This window comes from Benincasa hispida, chromosome 8 (genome assembly GCF_027475165.1).
Source record: "Benincasa hispida cultivar pf3 chromosome 8, pf3_genome.v1.1, whole genome shotgun sequence".
NCBI lineage: Eukaryota > Viridiplantae > Streptophyta > Magnoliopsida > Cucurbitales > Cucurbitaceae > Benincasa > Benincasa hispida.
The window spans coordinates 60,038,514-60,051,720 of record NC_143485.1 but is presented as its reverse complement, the minus strand read 5'-3'; the positions used below and the strand labels follow the sequence as shown (position 1 = coordinate 60,051,720).

General features: G+C 40.2%; 1 non-coding gene across 1 annotated transcript; it reads right to left on the bottom strand.

Moving 5' to 3' along the window:
• Positions 1-7,291: 7,291 nt before the first annotated feature.
• LOC150034743 (small nucleolar RNA R71) lies at positions 7,292-7,398 on the bottom strand. The gene has a single exon (XR_016531633.1). It is a non-coding gene; the product is annotated as a small nucleolar RNA R71 (small nucleolar RNA).
• Between the last annotated feature and the right edge of the window lie 5,809 nt (positions 7,399-13,207).

The window sequence follows — 13,207 nt, the reverse complement described above, 5'->3', positions numbered from 1 at the left end:
GAAAGTGGGTACTATTGGCCAACACTATTTAATGATGCAAGAGATTATGCAATGAAATGTGATCGGTGCCAACACATGGGTAACGTTTCATGGAAACATGCGATACCCATGAACATCATTTTGGAACTGGAGTTGTTCGACGTCTGGGGCATTAATTTATGGGACCATTCCCACCTTTGAATGGTCACAAGTATATTCTGTTAGCCGTCAACTACGTGTGCAAGTGTGTAGAAGCAGTAGTATGCGCCGTACGCGATGCTGCGGTAATCTCCAAATTCTTGAAGAAAAATATTTTCACTCGTTTTGGCACTCCACATGCCATAATAAGTGACAAAGGCTCCCACTTTGTCAATTACCCCGTCAAAAATCTACTGCTCAAATATAATATCCTCCACAAAGTGGCCATCGCATACCATCCACAGACGAATGGTCAAGCTGAAGTGTCCAACCGAGAAATTAAGCTGATATTGGAGAAGGTGGTAAGGCCTTCGCGAAGAGACTGAGCAACGAAGCTGGAGGAAGTGTTGTGGGCATACAGGACTGCCTACAAAACACCGATAGACATGTCTTCGTATGCGTTGGTGTTTGGTAAAGCATGTCATTTACCACTGGAGCTAGAGCACAAAGTGTTGTGGGTGGTGAAGAAACTTAACTTCGACTTAAAAGCAGTAAGGGAAGCAAGAAAACTCCAATTGGTCGAGCTTGATGAGTGGAGAATGCAAGCTTATGAAAATGCCAAAATTTACAAAGAACGAGCAAAACGTTGGCATGACAACCGGCTATGCGGAAAAAATCTCCACGCAGATAAAAGGTCATACTTTTCAATTCACGGTTACGGCTTCTTCCTGGCAAATTAAAGTCGCGCTGGTCCGAACCCTTTACAATTTAAGAAATATTCCCGCATGGTGTGGTTGAGCTGATTAATGAGGAAGGGTCCCGTACATTCAAGGTTAATGAGCAAAGAGTCAAGGCATATTGCAGGGGTGATTTTCATCGAGAAAAGACCTCTGTAGACCTGAGAAATCCGGAATGAAGGAAATCGAGTGGCCCCTGCGCTGGTATGCGACAAAAAATCATCTGGGGTGCAAGTTTTCTGGAGTATCCTTTTTCTTACTTATGATTCATGAACTCTCACTACTATGATGTTATTTCAAATATCGTTTATCTGTCTTCATTTTACATCTTTATATTTTTTTAAAAAAGGAGAAAGAGAGAGAGAGAGAAATTTTGTTAACTTTGTTTTTTTTTATTATTTGACCCTCTCGATGTTTTTTGTAAACGATCGAGGTAAACGATTATGGAGGCACTACACGAAGACAAAACTATGTAATTTCGTCACTGCAATCCAAAGAAAGTAGATCGTCGTAAAGCAGGATGCGTAAACAAATAATGCGTGCGACAGTGCAAATTTTGGGGTTGTATCTTTCCTTGCAATTATTCCAAATTTTGCACTATCGTATCGCATTTTAATTTTGAAAATTTATCACCGCATCCTCTTTGGTTACTGCAATCATTTAACATTGATCAATTTAATACGTCACCGCATGATTTCTCTTTGTCAATTATGATTTCAATGATGAAACGCATGCCTCTATCTTTTTATGCACACTAGAGTCAACTTAATTTTAGGACAATCATCTCATGAAATATTTCTAGAAGTTAGTAGTCTGCTAGCTTTCTTTCAATATGACCCTTTATGAAACTTCTTAAGAACATCGCATGACTTCTTTCAATCTTTTAGCAATGAGGACATTTCTTGAGGGTGCGATATTCATTTTTTGACCTTGCTATTGTTGCCTTTAAAAAAAAATCATCATAACGTTGCGATCAGATCCTACTCGTAGTTGGATGTCTGCATAACACACGTGGGGGCAAGCCAAAACGAAGGTAGGTATCATGATCAACACATAAATAAATGACCGCAACTTTGCTGCCAAATGGGCATGAGTTTTGTCTGAGAAAGAGCGTCTTGCTCGTAGTTAGATGTCCGCATGACACACGTGGGGGCAAGCCAAAATGAAGGTGAGGCACTTGGATTAGCGCAAGGTCAGAGAGCAAAAAATAATAATGTCTAAAATATGCAAGGATAAAAAAAAAATCATCTAACACCCTAGTGAAAAAAGTTTTTTTGAAATAAATCATGCGATGTCCTGGAATCTAGTAAAGTCTTTTTTAAGGTTAAACTTGCGGTCCCTAAATTTTAGAAATATTTTAGGAAGAGACTTGGATAAGAATTAAGGAAATTTTGGTGTATAGGATTTGAATAAGGCATCCTTGAGAAATCTAGGAAAAGAGATTACGATCGACTTTCAAAAGAAAATCTTTAGCTTATGCTTGAAAACAAGCATTGTTTAAATTTCGGGGTGTGATAATGGGCAGAAATGCACGTTATTACAGTGCAAAGTTATAAAATAATGCAGGATTGCGTTGATAAAAATATACAATATTGCATCCAAAAGCATTAAGTTCACAACATTGCGGCCGCATGTGTTAATCGCATTAAAACAGTTAACTTATGTAATTTTGTGCAGAATATGCATTGACGCAAGGCGGAAAATGCGATCTAAAGAAATCAACGATCGAGTGCATCAAGAGATTGCGTTAACACAAGGTTATATCTGCGCATTAAGAGATTGCGTTAACGCAAGGCTATGCGATCATTTGCACTCATGAATATCTGCTCAATAAGGTTTCCGCATAGAGCCAGCGCATGTTGGTGGACGCATCTGGGTGAAAAAGCGTAATAAATCACGATAGGATAGAAAGCTGATGACGGTCGATTCCGAATTAAGTTGACAGCCGTTAACGACCTACTGTAGCAAGTACACTCAACTTTTTGGTGACAAATATTCGGCGCTTCAGACAGAGAATTAATGTCATCCCATCAGTGCAATCATAAGAGAGAAGAAGCCTTTCACTCCGAAACTCTATAAATACTAGAGGCCACCTTCATTGAAGGAGTTCGACAGTTAGAGAATTTTCCCTTAGATAGAAGTAGCCTTGTTCTTAGTTTTCTTTTACTTAGAAGACGGAAGCGAGGGAAGTGAGATTGTACCGAGAGATCGTTCCGGTGAACTTGGAAGAGTGCTGGAAGCGTCGAGATTAGAGAGAGGGCTAACTCCTGCGGAAGCAGGAACATCTTTTGAGTAGAATAGAGTTAACAGTGTAAAAAAGCCTTGGGAAGCAAGGAATTGCTACCAGGCTCTTTACCCTTATCTTTTATTGTCATTTTATACTCTAAACTTATCTATAGAAATGGAATTTACATCTTTATATCTGTTCACTCTCTGTAAATTATGCATGAGTAGCTAAATCTGTCGAATGGGTTGAGAAGCACTTAGTTAGCATAACTGGGGATCTTCATTCTATGCAATTATCTTGTACTATATATGCGTCATTCGTCCATTAGAGTTACTCGGGAGGGTAGTCTAAGGATAGAATCTAGGCTTGGAAAAGTCAGGTTAGAATAGGCTTGGGAGAGTCAGATTAGAAATGCATAATCAAGAGATAGGCGCTTAGGAATAAACACTGTTTGCTATTAACACGTCACATGCATCCTAGAGATAGGTTATGATTGTATGTGGTCACCTTGTCTTTGTGTGCATCTTGCATCATCGCATAGGCAAGATGTAGAACTTAGAAATAAGTTCTATGGACATTATCACATTCATCGCATGCGTCCTAGAATTAGAAGTTACCGCATTTGCATTGGAAAATGATTTGTTATCGTATGAGTGTAGCATGATCGCATAGTTTGAACGCATTCTCGGAAAACGCTAGCTAAAGACCTTCTCAACCCGTTCCTCCGCACACTCATTGTATTTGTCGCATAATCAATCTTTTCTTAACTACGTCGCATACATTTTATATTGCAAACAACAACCCAACTAAATCATTAATTTATTTGTTACCGCAAAGTAATCTAAAAATTATTGCTGCGTACTGTTTTCCTTAGTCCCTGAGTTCGACCCTGGACTTACCAGGAAACTTAGTAGGATTTATACTTGGGTTCTGCTGAGAAAACTTGTTGCACAATACATTTTCCATCACCACAATTCCTTCCATTATTTCACCGCATAAAGACTGGACCGCGAAATGTTGGGAATATCTTAAAACTCGCAGTTCTTAAATATTGTTAACATATTCTATTTATCAATAAAAGTATTATTGAGTCTTTTATTTAATAAATTGTTATTGATATTGCATTTTGTTATAAAAATCCAATAAACGAATCCATGACTATAATATGAATACTTTAACTTTTTTTGGTGACATAAAAGAAGATCAAGTTTTAGTATATAGCCAAAATGGTCTATAAGTATATGGATGAGATTGGGTACCTCATCCTGGTGACACTATTGATGCGGCCCATTTTGTATACTGATACAAATAATGTGATTCCAAAATCATTCATGTGGAGACATGTGAGTTTAGGCATCCTATGCAATGAGTTTGCATAAGACTAGACCTCGAAATAGTTACTTTTTCTTTATAACGGCCGTTTACTGTTAAAACTAACTATTTCAAATTCAATGACCTAGGGTAACTCGATCTTAATCTTGAGCTAACTATGAACTCCTGTTTATTTGGGATTATCCTTTGATCAACATAATTGAGAATAGTCCAACAACACTACTCAATAAGCCTCCCATTTTAGGGATAAGACCGGATAGATAGTTTGTGGAATTCACTCCTACTTGACTTAGGGTTAGCAGATAAGTTGTTCTCTTAAGCGTTGATTCCTGGTCTTGAACAATAGGGCCCCGCCCTTTCATGATCGAGAGGGTCATGGTACATAAGTTGGACTATAAACTAATTGCTCAATGGAGGATTAATGGGAGCTTAAGGAGCACGATGTATTCACAGGGGTAAAATGGTAATTTTGATCAGCTGTAAATACGAACGACCTGTGAAGGATCTGAAGGAACTCTAAATCTAGAAAACCAGTGAGCAGAAGCAGATCGTTCTAAATCTCATTGTGAAAGAACTTGAACATTTACAATCAAATAGAACAGTTATGTGATAACGGGCATAAATGCACGTTATCATAGTGCTAAGTTCTTAAACAATGCTAGATTGCGTTGATAAAACATGATTAAATTACGTCCAAAAAGCATCAGATTCATAATATTGCGGTCCATGCATTCATCGCATTGAAACAGTTGATTTTTGTATTTTTGTGCAGAATATGCGATGATGCAAGGCAAAAATTGCGATCATAGGAAATCAATTGTCTAGCGCAGCATTACCATAAGGCTTTGCGGTGATTGTATTCGCAAACATTTGCTCAAGAAGGATTGCCGAAACTTGGTCGGTGCATCTGGGTGAAAGGCTAATTAATCGTGATGGGATAGAAAGCTGATAACAGTCGAATCCGAATTAAGTTGACAGCCGCTAATGATAACAAGTACATTTAGCTTTTCGGTGACAAATATTCGGCGCATCAGTCAAGGAATTAAAGCCATCCCATCTGTGCAATCATGAGAGAGAAGCCGCTGTTCACCCTGGATATTTTATAAATACTAAGAGCATCCTTCAGAAAATGGGTTCACCATTCCACCAGTTCGAAAATTCATACGTTCGGATTGCTCGTCTTATTCATAGTTTTCCTTTCATTTTAATGCGAAGCAAGAGAAGAGTGGTGACGCTGAAGATCGCTCAGGGCAACTCAAGCGAGAACCTTGAGGCATAGAAGCAGAGAGCGGGCCGACTCTCGCGAGAGCGAGATTATCTTTTGAACACGAGTAGAAAAACAGTGAAAAAGCCTAGGCAACAAGAGATTGCTACCAGGCTCTTTATTCTATTCTTGCATAGTTGTTTTGCACTTCATCTCTACATTAATACAATGGAAGTTCTTATTCTTCATCTGTTCACTCTTCTAGTACGCATGAGTAGCTAAACTAGTCAAATGGGTTGAGAAGAACTAAGCTAACATGACCTAAGAGTTCATTGCTTGCGATTATCTTGTGTTATGCTGTGCCAAACTCCTTTAGAGTTACTCAAGAGAGAGTCTGAAGAAAGAACCTAGGACTCGAGAGAGCTAGGTTAGAGACTCGAGAGAGCAAGATTAGAGCTGCATAAACAAGAGATAGGGACTTAGAGATAAGCTCTGTTTTCCAACCTACATCGCATGCATCCTAGAGATAGGAATGATATTATGTGGTCGCCTTATTTGTATGTGTTATTCTGTCATCGCATAAACGAGAATAGAGGCTTATGTGTAGGTCCTATAGACTTATCACATATATCACATGCATTCTTTCATTAAAAGCCGTATCATTTGCATCGAGAGATGGTTGACTATTGTATACATGTTGCATGATCGCAAAGCATGAACGCCTCCTAGGAAGTGTTAACCGAAACCCTTCTCAACCCGTTCACCGCATACTCATTGTATCTTTCGTTTACCAACTCTTTTCAAACTCCGTCGCATTTGTTTATTTTTCATCAACGAAATCAACAACAAACCAACATCTATTTATTTATTTGGTTACCGCAAGGTTTTCCTAAAAATTACCAACGCAACCTGTTTTCACAAGTCCCTGAATTCGACCTTGGACTTTCCAGGAAACTCATTGAAGTTTACACTTGGATTCCACTGAGGAAACTTGAGTGCTCAATGCAATCTTATCATCGCATATCATCCATAATCCACATCATAAAATGAAGCATCAAGTTTTTGGCGCCGTTGTCGGGGACTTCGAAAAAATAGTGTGCTAATGGTAGTTTTTCTGATTTCTTTGTAGACGCTCAACCTTTAGCGAATTACGACTCAGAGATTGAGAGGACATTTAGACGGAGACTGAGAGACCGCCAACAACAACCACAATCGGATAAAGAAGATATGGCGGAGCAGCCTGGAAACAAAGCACCAAATGATAACAATGTCATGGCGAATCCAATCCTGCTGGCAAACAATCGCAATAGACCCATTAGGGACTATGCATCGCCAAACCTTTATGCTTTCTCTCCAGGAATCATGAGGCCTGCCCTCGATGGAAGCCAATTCGAAATGAAGTTGGTGATGCTGCAAATGATCCAGACTGCAGGACAATTCGGAGGAAGGCGTGGTGAGGACCCGCATGCCCACCTCCGAAGATTTATTGAAGTATGCAATACTTTTGTGTTCCCAAACATCTCTGCCGAAGAAGTTCAACTAACTTTGTTTCCATTTTCTCTCTGTGATCAGGCTAGGAAATGGGCGTATTCTCTCGAACTGGGAGAGATCACTTCATGGGAACAGGTCGTGGAGAAGTTTATGAAGAAATACTTTCCACCTACTGAAAATGCCAGACGAAGGAATCTAATTACAAATTTTGAACAAGACATGGACGAATCGCTCAGCGATGCCTTGGCGAGGTTTAAAAGGTTGGTCAAGGATTGTCCACACAATGGTTTGTCAGATTGCCTTTAGATGGAAATTTTCTATCATGGTTTGAATCTCGCTTCGCAGACCGCTGCCAATGCGGCAGCCGCTTGTGGTCTGCTTGATAAAACGTATGACGAGGCGAAGAATATCTTGGATCGCATCTCTAAAAACCACGAAGATTGGAGAGAGAGTGACCAGAGATTAAGAATCAAAGACAATGACACAAGTAATGGTGCTATTGCTTCACTACAACATCAGATGACCGCAATGATGAACTTAATCCAAAGAATTGCGATCAGCAGCCCAACACTGTAAAATGGGCAAATCAACGCAATCAGTCAAAACACCGCAAGGTGTGCGACTTGCGGTGATAGGCATGCGTTGGAAGATTGCCTGCAAAATCCACAATCCGTTTACTTTCTAAAAAATAATCCCTTTTCGAATACCTACAACCCTGGGTGGAGAAACCTCTCCAATTTTGCTTGGAAGAATCAGCAACAGAATTTCCATCCCGTGGCGTAGAAAGAAGGGCCACCAGGATTCTTCCCACGCAACAACGGTCAGACAAACAATCAAGGAAGTAGCTCACAACCACCGTAATCCTCTTCCTTGGAAAGCCTATTGAAGAAATACAAAGAGAAAAATGAAATTGTGCTTCAAAGTCAGGCTACGTCCATCCGCAACCTAGAGTTACAGATGGGCTAGATTGCGAGTGAGCTAAAGAGTAGACCACAAGGGGCTCTGCCGAGTTCAACAGAACTCCTACGAAACCCGGGGGGATCAGGTAAAGAGCAATGTCAGGTTGTGACATTACAAAGTGGGAAGACTGTTGAGGAAGAAAAGAAGGAGCTTAGTTGGACAGCTCCCATTGCGGCTGAACCTGAAATTGTGGTGACACAAGAAGAAGAAGGAGAAAAAGAAGTAGTAGAACTAAAGTTTGTGTCAACCTCAAAGCCAACTGAGACGAGAACCGTGAAAGTGTAGTTACCCCCTTTCCCGCAGAGACTAAGGAAGAAAAAGAACAAAGAGGTATAGTACCAACACTTTCTATCTATGTTAAAATAATTACATATTAATATTTCATTCAGTGAAGCGATTGAGGAAATGCCTGCCAATGCAAACTTTCTGAAGGATTTGGTAACGAAGAAGAGAGGAGCTGGTAATTTTTCCACGATGGCGTTAACTCAAAGTTTAAAATCAATCATTCCACCAAAGATAAGCGATCCTGGGAGCTTTACTATTCCTTGCTCTATAAGAGGATTGTACATCGGACAAGCCCTGTGTGACCTGGGAGCCAGCATAAATTTGATGCCTCTGTTAATCTTTAGGCAGCTGAATGTGGGGCAACTTGTGCCTATAACGGTGACTTTTCAACTGGCTGATAGATCTCTGGTGCATCTAGAGGGAAAGATGAAGTATGTGTTGATAACCATTGACAAATTTATCCTACCAGCCGACTTCATCATTTTGGACTACGAGGCCGACAAAGATGTGCCCATCATTCTGGGGTGACCATTTTTATCAATAGGTCGTGCTCAAATCAATGTGCATAAAGGGGAAATCACTTTGAGCATCAACGGATGAAGAATACCTGCATGACTCAGATGACGACCAAAATTTTATTGAAGAAGAACAGTTTGATAAAGAAAATGAAGAAGAGGATGCCAACGCATCCGTTGCTGCCTGTAATGCGATCATAACAAAAACAAGCAAGGACGAGGAGATGATCGCAAATCAAGAAGAAGAGCCAACAGAAAAAGAAGAAAGAAAAACAACGCAACCATCGCTAGTAGAACCACCAACACTGGAATTAAAGACCCTACTGAATCATTTAAAGTACGCATTTTTGGGGCAGAACGAGAAGCTAACAGTTATCATTTCCTCTGAGCTCAATGGAGACTAGAAGAATGCGTTGATAAGCATTCTAAGGAAACATGTGCGAGCAATTAGCTGAACGTTCGCCGACATTAGAGGAATTAGCCCAACGTACTGTATGCACCGCATTCATCTCGAAGAGGACCACAAAGCAACGATCGAACCTCAATGCAGACTCAACCCTACAATGAAAGAGGTCGTTAAAAAGAAGATCATTAAATGGTAGATGCGGGCATCATCTATCTTATAGCAGATAGCACGTGGGTCAGCGCCGTGCAGTGTGTGCCGAAAAAAGGCAGTATGATGGTAGTCCCGAATGAAAACAATGAACTAATACTGCAAAGGACCGTCACTGGGTGACATATTTTCATGGATTATCGCAAGCTGAACACGGCCACAAAGAAAGATCATTTCTCTCTGCCATCCATTGATCAAATTCTAGACCATCTAGCTGGAAATGACTTTTATTGCTTTTTGGATGGTTATGCTCGGTACAACCAAATTATGATAGCTCCAGAAGACCAAGACAAGACCACATTCACCTGCCTATATGAGACCTTTGCTTTTCGCCGCATGCCATTCGGCCTCTGCAATGCGCCAAGCACGTTCCAAAGATGCATGATGGCCATCTTTTCAGACTATCTTGAGGACTCTATCGAAGTCTTTATGGATGACTTCTCTATTTATGGGAACACTTATGAAGTCTTTCTAGCCAACTTGGAGAAGATACTGAAGAGATGCAAAGAGACGAATCTGGTGCTTAATTGGGAAAAATGCCATTTCATGGTGAAGGAGGGCATAATGTTGGGGCACAAGGTTTCCCAGGATGGGTTGGAGGTGGACAAAGCAAAAATCGAAGCAATTGAAAAACTTCCACCTCCAACAAGCGTGAAGGCTGTACGAAGCTTCTTGGGGCACGCTAGATTCTACAGATGCTTTGTCAAAGATTTTTTGAAAATAGCACGACCACTGAGTGCGTTGTTGAGGCTGACAGAAAATTCGAATTTGACAACAACTACCTCAACGCATTCAGAGTTTTGAAGAATGCGCTGATTACCGCACCCATATTAATTGCACCTGATTGGACATTGCCCTTTTAAATAATGTGCGATGCAAATGGGTATGCGATGGGAGCAGCTTTGGCATAAAAGAGAAAAACAATCTTGCATGCCATCGCGTATGCGAGTAAAACATTAAATCCTGCTCAGACAAATTATACCACCATAGAGAGAGAGCTTCTCGCGGTAATTTTTGCGTTGGAAAAAATTTCGAGCATATCTGCTGGGGACAAAGGTACTCATCCATATTGATCATTCGACAATAAAGTACTTAATGACAAAGAAGGACGCAAAGTCAAGGTTGATCAGATGGGTTCTCCTCCTTCAAGAATTTGATATAGAAATAATAGACAGGAAGGGGACAGAAAACCAAGTTACGGATCATTTGCCCAGATTAGAAAATCTGGAGGTTGACCGCAATGAGTCTGAGGTGAGTGCGGTGTTCCTAGATGAGCAGGTGTTCCATATTGAAGAATTGCCCTGTAGACATAGTCAATTATATGGTTTGCGAGCAATTTCCTGAAGATTACACCTACCACCAACAGAGGAAGCTCAAACATGAAGGCAGACATTATTATTGGGATGAGCCGAATCTGTATAAAAGAGAGGCAGACCAGATTTTGCGATTATGCGTACCAAATGCTGCTCAACAACGCAATTATCGCAATGTCACGACTCACCATATGGTGGGCACTTTGGAGCACAGTGTACTGATGACATGCAGAAATGTATTTCATCTTATGCCTTTTACTTAGAATTATGAAGGTTGTTAGGCAGAAATTGCGTCGATCATGATAGGAATTCACGAGAATATGAGTTTGCATCGATCAACATGTCGAATCTCAGCTAACCCATTATTTTGGGTTAATTATGCGTCAATGTTCTATTTTTATAGTTAATGCAGGAAATGAGCGCAAACGTGAAAATCGGACCACCACATAGATGATAACGGGCAGAAATGCACCTTATCATAGTACTAAAGTCTTAAACAATGTTAGATTGGGTTGATGAAATATCTTAAAATGCGTCCATTAAGCATAAATTCTATAATATTACGGTCGCATGCGTCCAACGCATTAAAGTAGTTGATCTTTACATTTTTGTGTAGAATATGCGTTAACGCAATGCAAAGATTGCGATCATAGGAATACATTGATCGAGTGCAACTTCACCGCAAGATTTTGCTATAATCGTGCTCGCAAACATTTGCCCAAGAAGAATTCTCCGCAACTTGGTCAGTGCAACATGGTGGGCGCATCCGAGTGAAAGTATAATTAAGAGCGATGGGACAGAAAGCTGACGGCAGTCGAATCCAAATTAAGTTGACAGCCGATAACGGTCACGAAGTACATTCAGCTTTATCGGTGACAGTTATTCGGCACATCAGTCAGGAATTAAAGTTGTTCCATCTGTACAACCGGGAGAGAGAAGCCACCTTTCACCATGGAAACTCTATAAATACCAAGTGCATTCTTCAGATAAGGGGTTCAGCAGTCGATTACTTCATCACTTTACAAGTTCACGCCTCTGTCCATAGTTTCTTTCATTTTAAGGTGGACGCGAGGAAGAAAGTGTGCCGGTAGATCGTTCCGGTAAGCTTGGGAGAGCACCGAAAGCTTCAACGACAGGGAGAGGGCCAACGCTTTTGGAGGCAGGAATATCTTTAGGCCAAAATAGAGATTCCAGTGTAAAAAAGACTCAGTCAGCAAGGAATTGTTACCAGGCTCTCTACCCTAAACTTCCACTGGCATTTTGTACTTAATATATTTATAAGAATGTAATTTCTTTCTCTATACCTGTCCACTCTTTGTGATTCACGCATGAGTAGTTAAATTAGTTGAATGGGTTGAGAAGCATTTAGTTAGCATAACTAGGGAGTCTTCATTCTTTGCGGTTATCTTATTTATGTATGCCTCATTCGTCCTTTACGGATACTCAGGAGGGTAGTTTAAGGACAGGATCTAGACTTGAGAAGGTCAGGTCAGAATCTAGGTTTAGAAGAACCAAATTAGAACGCATAAACGAGAGATAGGTGCTTAGGAATGAGCACTATTTGTTATTAACACATCGCATGCATCTTAGCAATAAGATATGATTGTATGTGGTCACCTTGCTTCATGCATTCTGCATCAACGCATAGGACAAGAGTAGAGACTTAAGGATATGCTCTATGGATATTTTGCATTCAACACATGCTTCCTAGACTTAGGAGCACTGCATTTACATTGAAAAATGACTTGTTGTGCATGGTAGTAATATGAGAGCATGGTTTGACACATTCCCAAGTAATGCTAGCTAAAGATCTTCTCAACCCGTTCATCACATACTCATTGCATCTATCAACGCAACTTTCGTTTCTCAAATTCGTCGCATTTATTCATTTCTTTTTAATCAACGCAATCAATAACCAAACACTTTATTTATTTTCCCGATTATCGCAAATTTTTCATTAAAAAAAAAAGAATCATCAACGCAATCTATTTTCACAAGTTCCTATGTTCGACCCTGGACTTACCAAGAAACTCAGAGGAATTTACACTTGGATTCCGCTGGGGAAACTTGAGTGCACAATGCAATCCATCAACGCATATCATCCATATTTCCACTTAATAAAATAACACATCAAGTTTTTAGCGCCGTTGCCGGGGACTTCGGAAAAACAGTTTGTTAACGGTAATTTTTTTTTTTTGATTTCTTTGCATGACTCTCAATCTCTGGTGAATTATGACCTAGAGATTGAGAGGACTTTTAGACGAAGATTGAGAGACCGCCAACAACAACCACAATCCGATAAAGAAGAGATGGCAGAGTAGCCTGGAGGAGGAGCACCAAATGATAATAATGTCATGGCAAATTCGATTCTGTTGGCAAACGATCGCAATAGGCCCATTAGGGACTATGCATC